A 6246-nucleotide genomic window follows, 5' to 3' on the forward strand; every position below is an offset into this window, starting at 1 on the left:
TGTCTCAGTCTGTAAACTGGGCTGATACCTGTGCACCATGTGCATCGCGCTGGGTTTGAAACACCAGTGGCTCAGCCTCAAAACTCACATCAACACGTCACCACAGTAGGACAAACCAACAGACAAGTTTGTCTCCCTGTTGGAAACCTCTCGTACCACTCTTACCCGGGTCCCTGTGGCTGACTCCTCCTCTGTCCGGACCTTTTAATCCCCTGGGCCTTTTAATCCCCTTTCTCCCACCCTTCCATCCTGCTGCTTTGGGCGTGCCTGATTTCCCTCTCCTCACCTGGATCCCTGTGGCTGACTGCTCCTCTGTCCAGGTTCCTGACTTTTAATCCCCTTTCTCCGGCTCTCCCGTCCTGCTGCTTTGGGCGTGCCTGGGTTTTCTCTCCTCACCTGGCTCCCTGCAGCTGATGTGCATAGGATCATTCTGTTGTGCATGGGGTCACTATTAGTCGAAATGAATCGAGGGCACCTAACAACAACAACAACAACAACAACAATTGAGAGTGGAGTATTAATTACATCTTAAAGTCTTGACATGAGTCTAGAATCCACGCGGAATTTTAAAGTTGCCCTTTCTAACAGCAGTTTCTAACCTTTGTGCTGATTTAGCCATATACCCTAAAGGAAATACTTTTTTCTCTCTGATTTGTGATGCAGGATGTCACAGAGTATTCTCAGGGGGTCTTTCCTTTATTGTCAAACAAAGGCAGGATGCAATAGCCTATGGCCCAAAGGTCTTGACCAATGAACAGCATTATCAATAAATCTTTACAGTGGATCCTCAGGAACAGACATGCTATGTAAACAATTTTAATTGCAGGTTCCCAGAAAAATCTGTCCTGCCATTTCTGTGATCATCCTGTAATTGAATGAAGAGCATGTATGCTTGCAGTTATGTATCTTTAACCAATCATGTAATCCCACATATATGTTATTGCCCCGTTCCTACTTAGTCCTACCTTCAACTCCCCTGATTGTCTTTCATCCAATCATGATTTTGTAGCTTTAGTTTCTGCTTCAACTGTATAAGAACATTTACTTCTTTATTGTCTTGTGGAACGGCCATCTTCACTCTGTGAATTTGGACATTTTCCTGGTCTGGACTGTCTTTGGACATTCAATAAATCTCTTAATTTTACTTTTACAGAGTGTGTATTTTCACTCTAGGACAATGGATGTACCACATTTTGTTTATCCATTCACCTGCTGATGAACAATTGGCATTGTTTCCACCTTTTGGCTATTGTGAATAGTGCTGCAGTGAACATTTGGTGTACACATATTTATTTGAGTCCTTGCTTTCTAATATTTAGGGTGTATAACTAGGAATAGTGGTCTCATTATATTATTACTTTTAAACTATATTATCTTTTTTTATTGTGGTGCAAATATACACAACAAAACATTCAGCAATTCAACAGTTTCTACATGCAGAATTCAATGACATTGACAATACTCAATCTCTTATTATTCTTGCAAAACTAAACAGAAGATGTTAGAGATGCAACACGAGGACTTTTGAAATGAAAGTTAGTTACATTTGAATGTTAGGAGTATGACCAAAGTCACCTTGAAAATGTATGTGCCTTACGCACTTGATGAAAACGTGCTGGTCAGATGAAGTGCCTGTGTGTGATGCAGAGCTGCGTTTTCTCCTGTGACTGCCTTCCAGGGACAGTTCAATCCATTTGTCAGTCCTACCCTCACCTTGGACAACACACACTTCCACAGAGCCAGAGCAAGAGAGTGCAAATCCCGACTACAGCCTCATCTCCAAATTCTGCCTACTTCTTCCTCTGGGCCAAGCTTTTGACTCTGAAAGGTGATAAGACCTTGCTTTGCATTTCCTCAAATGCTCTGAGTGAGGGAATGTGACATCCCGGGAGCACATGCTGATCACTTCCCTGCAGCCAGTTGGGAAAAGGTAGCTTCTCAGAGGGAAAACAGACCCCTCAGTAGTGTGGCTGATTTTCAATTTTAGTTTCAGGGCCCCCGGTCTATCTTTTGATAAACAGTACTTTTTTGGGGGCTGTCTTAGTTCCCAAGTGTAGCTGTAATAACAACAATGAAAAAACAAGTGGGTGACTTTAAAGTATAGGCATTTCATTTCCTCACAGTTCTGAAGGCTAATAATTTAAATCAGGGTCTCATCATGTTGATTCCTTCTGTAGGCCTCCTAGTTTCTAGTGACTGCCAGCAATCCTCGACAAGCCTTTGCTTGTAGACAGATACTCACCTGACAGAGGTGTGTGCAGAGGTGTACCTAAAATGCCACATGCCCTGGGCACCACTTGAAGGGGGCGCAGTTGAGCAGTTTCTATTAACCATCGCAGATTCCATTGCCAGCTGTGAGAGATGATTTAGCAAGTTAAAACCTAATATTTTGTATTTGAGAGCCTACATGGCTCAAGGCAGACTCTGATCTTGCTCTGTTGAGTACAGAAAAAGAGAAACTGAAAAAAATCAGCTTTGAGCACATCACAGGCCAGTTTTCATCAGTGAAAACAAGGAAAGTGCAGTTACAATTTTCACGTAGTGCCATCACATGTTAAGTAAAAGATTAACGAGTTTGACTTATATTTTTGAGCTGATAGTTATCTAAAAGATGAATGTCAGATGTTTGGACAGAGGTGCAATTTCATGCTTGCCATAGGTGCTATTTTCAGTAGATGTGCCTCTGCCTGAGTGTGTGTGTGTCTGTATCCAATCTGTTCTTTTTATGATACTACTCAGAAGTGATTAGAAGTTCTAGTGGTGCAGTGGTTAACACATTCGGCTGCTAACAGTAGGTCAGCAGTTTGAACCCACCAGCTGCTCCACAGGAAAAAGATGAGGCAGTCTGCTTCCATAAAGATTTACAGCTTTGGAAACACTATGGGGCAGTTCTACTCTGTCTTACAGGGTTGCTATAAGTTGGAATTGACTTGATGGGGGTGGCTTTGGTTTGGGTTTGTGTACTCACAAGTGATTAGGTTTGGGAATCCACCCAAGTTTACCCAAGGTGACACATAAAATTAACCATTACAGCCTTCTCGTTGTTTATGTGACTTTAACTTAAAGATTCTAAGACTGTGGGGAGGGAGACACAACAGAACCCATAGGATAAATGTAGACACACATACACACACACACATATTCATTCATTCATTTAAAAGAATTGGTCATGCTATTGTGGCAGCTGACAAGTAGGAAATCTATAGGGCAGGCAGGGCAGCAAGCTGCAAATTCAGGCAAAAGTCGATGTTGCATTCTGGATGCATATTCCCTTCCTCTCCAGGAAACCTTAGTTTACTTGCTCTTACGGCCTTCAACTAATTGGAAGAGGCCCACCCACAATATTGAGGACAATCTCTTTCCCTTAAAGTCAACTGATTGTAATATGTAATTACATATAAATACCTTCGCAGCAACATCTAGGCTAGTGTTTGACCAAGCAACTGGGCCCCATAGCTAGCAAAGTTGACCCATAAGATTCACCATAAAGTTGACCCCTCAAGTTCACTTAACCCCTGTCAAGGCTATTAAAAAGCCTTATGTGGGGCACAGAACAAAATCCACCTCCAGCAGGTGGGGAGGACAGGTTTTGAGGAGTCACATGGGATTTACAGGCCCAGATTGCAAAAGTGACCTTCACGCTGCACTCTGCTTTTCAGGATGTACACCTGTTGTCCACCACCCGTCTGTTAGTTTGTTGTACTGTGGTAGCATGCATGTTGCTGCTGGAAGCGAGGCCGTTGATATTTCAAATACCACCAGGGTCACTCATGGTGGACAGGTTTCAATGGAGCTTCCAGACTAACACAGACAAGGAAGAAAGGCCTGGTGATATACTTAGAAAATTAACCAAAGAAAACCGTATGGATCACAACAGAATGTTGTCCAATATATTGCTAGAAGATGAGACTTTAAATTGGAAAGCACTCAACATACACAGTGGCTGAAACAATGGGCTGGAGCATATCAACAATCATGAAAGTGGTGCCAAAAAAAAAAAAGAAAAAAGGCCAAACCAAACTAAACTCACTGCTGTTGAGTTGAATCTGACTCATAGTGACCTCTCCTTGGGTTTCTGATGTGGTATCTCTATAGATGTAGATTGCCTAGTCTTCCCTCTGAGGAGTGGATGGTGGATTTGAACCGCAGTCTGGTTAGCAGTCAAATGCCTTAGGCACTACACCACCAGAGCTCCCTAAGATGGTGCAGGACCCGGCAATGTTCTGTTCTGTTGTGCATGGGATCACCATGAGACAGAGCTGCCTTGATGGCAACTAACAACATGCCTGCTGCAATGGACCAGTGAAGATGCATTGCAGGACCATACATCTCGTCCTCCCATGGCACTAAAACCTCCAGCCCCTCGCTACATCTCAGATCACAGAAGAAAGGTGATGGATGTGTGCTCTGGGTCAGTGGTAGTTTACTAAGTGAAAGCACTCTAAGGCTTATGCTCTTCAGAGTAAAATGTCTCTTTTTCTGAAAGAGATTTCCTTTTTATAGAATAAAAAAACCACCACTGCCACTGAGGCAATTTTGACTCACAGCAGCCCTATGGGACAGAGTAGAACTTCCTCATAGAGTTTCCAAGCCTGTAAATCTTTACAGAAGCAGATGGTCACATCTATCTCCCATGGAGCAGCTGTTGTTGTCATGTGCTATCAAGTTGGACCCGACTCATAGTGACCCCTCCTTGGGTTTCTGAGGCAGTATCACTAGGGAAGTAGATTGCCCAACCTTCCTTCTGAGGAGTGGCTGGTGGGTTTGAACCACCAGTCTTCTGGTTAGCAGTCAAGTGCCTTAGGCACTATACTACCAGAGCTCCTATGGAGCACCTAGTAGGTTTGAACTGCTGACCATTTTGATAGAAGCAGAATGCCTTAACTTCTGCACCACCAGAGTTCCTGCTTTATAGAACAGTACTTATTTATAAAGCCCCACAAGGTTGGATGTTTGCTCTCATAACCCAACTAACTTGGAGTGGTAAGAGGCCATTCCTGAATCCCGGCAGGAACCAGGGTCCTAAAATACTTAAACAACAATTGCAGTTGCATCTCTGTCGATTCACCCATGTAAACTGGGTGGTGGAGGTAGTGGTTTTGTTTCTGGTGTGTGTGGGAAGGTACTAGCATTTATTAAACATTATACAACAGGGTCTCTGCCAACTGCATCACAGACATTTTTCTTATTTAACCCTTAAAACAGTCCTACAAGGCAAGAATGATTATTTCCATTTCACAGAAGAGGAAAACAAGGCTTATATTGGCAAGATTAGTGGCTCCTAAGAGAGTGGCTAAGGAGCTCTGGTGGTGTAGTGGATACAGCATTTGGCTACTAACTAGAAGGCTGTCAGTTCAAACCCATCAGCTGCTCCATGGAAGGAAGATGGGGAGACCTACTTCTATAAAGATTTCAGCCTCAGAAACTCAATGGGGGTTGCTATGAGTTAGAATTGACTCAATGGCAGTGAGTTTGTTTTGTTTTTGTTTAAGAGATTGGCTAAGGAGCTCTGATGACATACTGCCTAAGGTATTTGCTAATCAGAAGGTTGGCGGTTCAAACCTACCAGCCACTCCACAGAAGGGAGACCAAGCAATCTACTTCCGTAAAGATGTATCACCTTGGAAACACAATACGGGTCACTATGAGTTGGAACTGACTTGATGGCTGTGGGTTTTTTTTTTTTTTTTTTAAGCAATTGGCTGCTAACCAAAATGCCAGTGGTTTGAACCTACCAGCTACTCCACAGGAGAAAGAAAGGGCAGTCTGTTTTTGTAAAGATTCTTGGAAACCCTATGGAGCAGTTGTGCTCTGTCCTATAGGGTTGCTATGAGTGGGAATTGAATTATGGCAGGGAGTAAGAAGATATCAGAGGTGTGTGTCCAGCCACAGAGCTCTGTGATCCCTTGCTGACAGTAGAGTATGAATCCTGTTCCATAAAATCTTCTAACATGTGGCTCAGCCTCTGCCTGATCATTTCCTCTTTCCGGTTCTAGAAAATTCTTTTTTTTTTTTTAAATTTTTGTTTATTGTGATTTGGGTGAAAATTTATAGAGCAAATTCACTTTCCATACTGCAGTTCACATATACTTTGTCTCATGACATTGACCACAATTCACCACAATGAACAGCTCTCCTCCCACTTCCTCCTGACAGTCACCTCTTTCCTGTGTTCATCCCCCCATGCACCCCTCCCCCCTGAGCTGTCTCCCTGTGCATAAACAGCCTTTCTTTCTCCCATGATTG

This window comes from Orycteropus afer, unplaced genomic scaffold, assembly GCF_000298275.1.
Source record: "Orycteropus afer afer isolate SDZICR_OR568_19922 unplaced genomic scaffold, OryAfe1.0 scaffold00005, whole genome shotgun sequence".
Classification (NCBI taxonomy): domain Eukaryota; kingdom Metazoa; phylum Chordata; class Mammalia; order Tubulidentata; family Orycteropodidae; genus Orycteropus; species Orycteropus afer.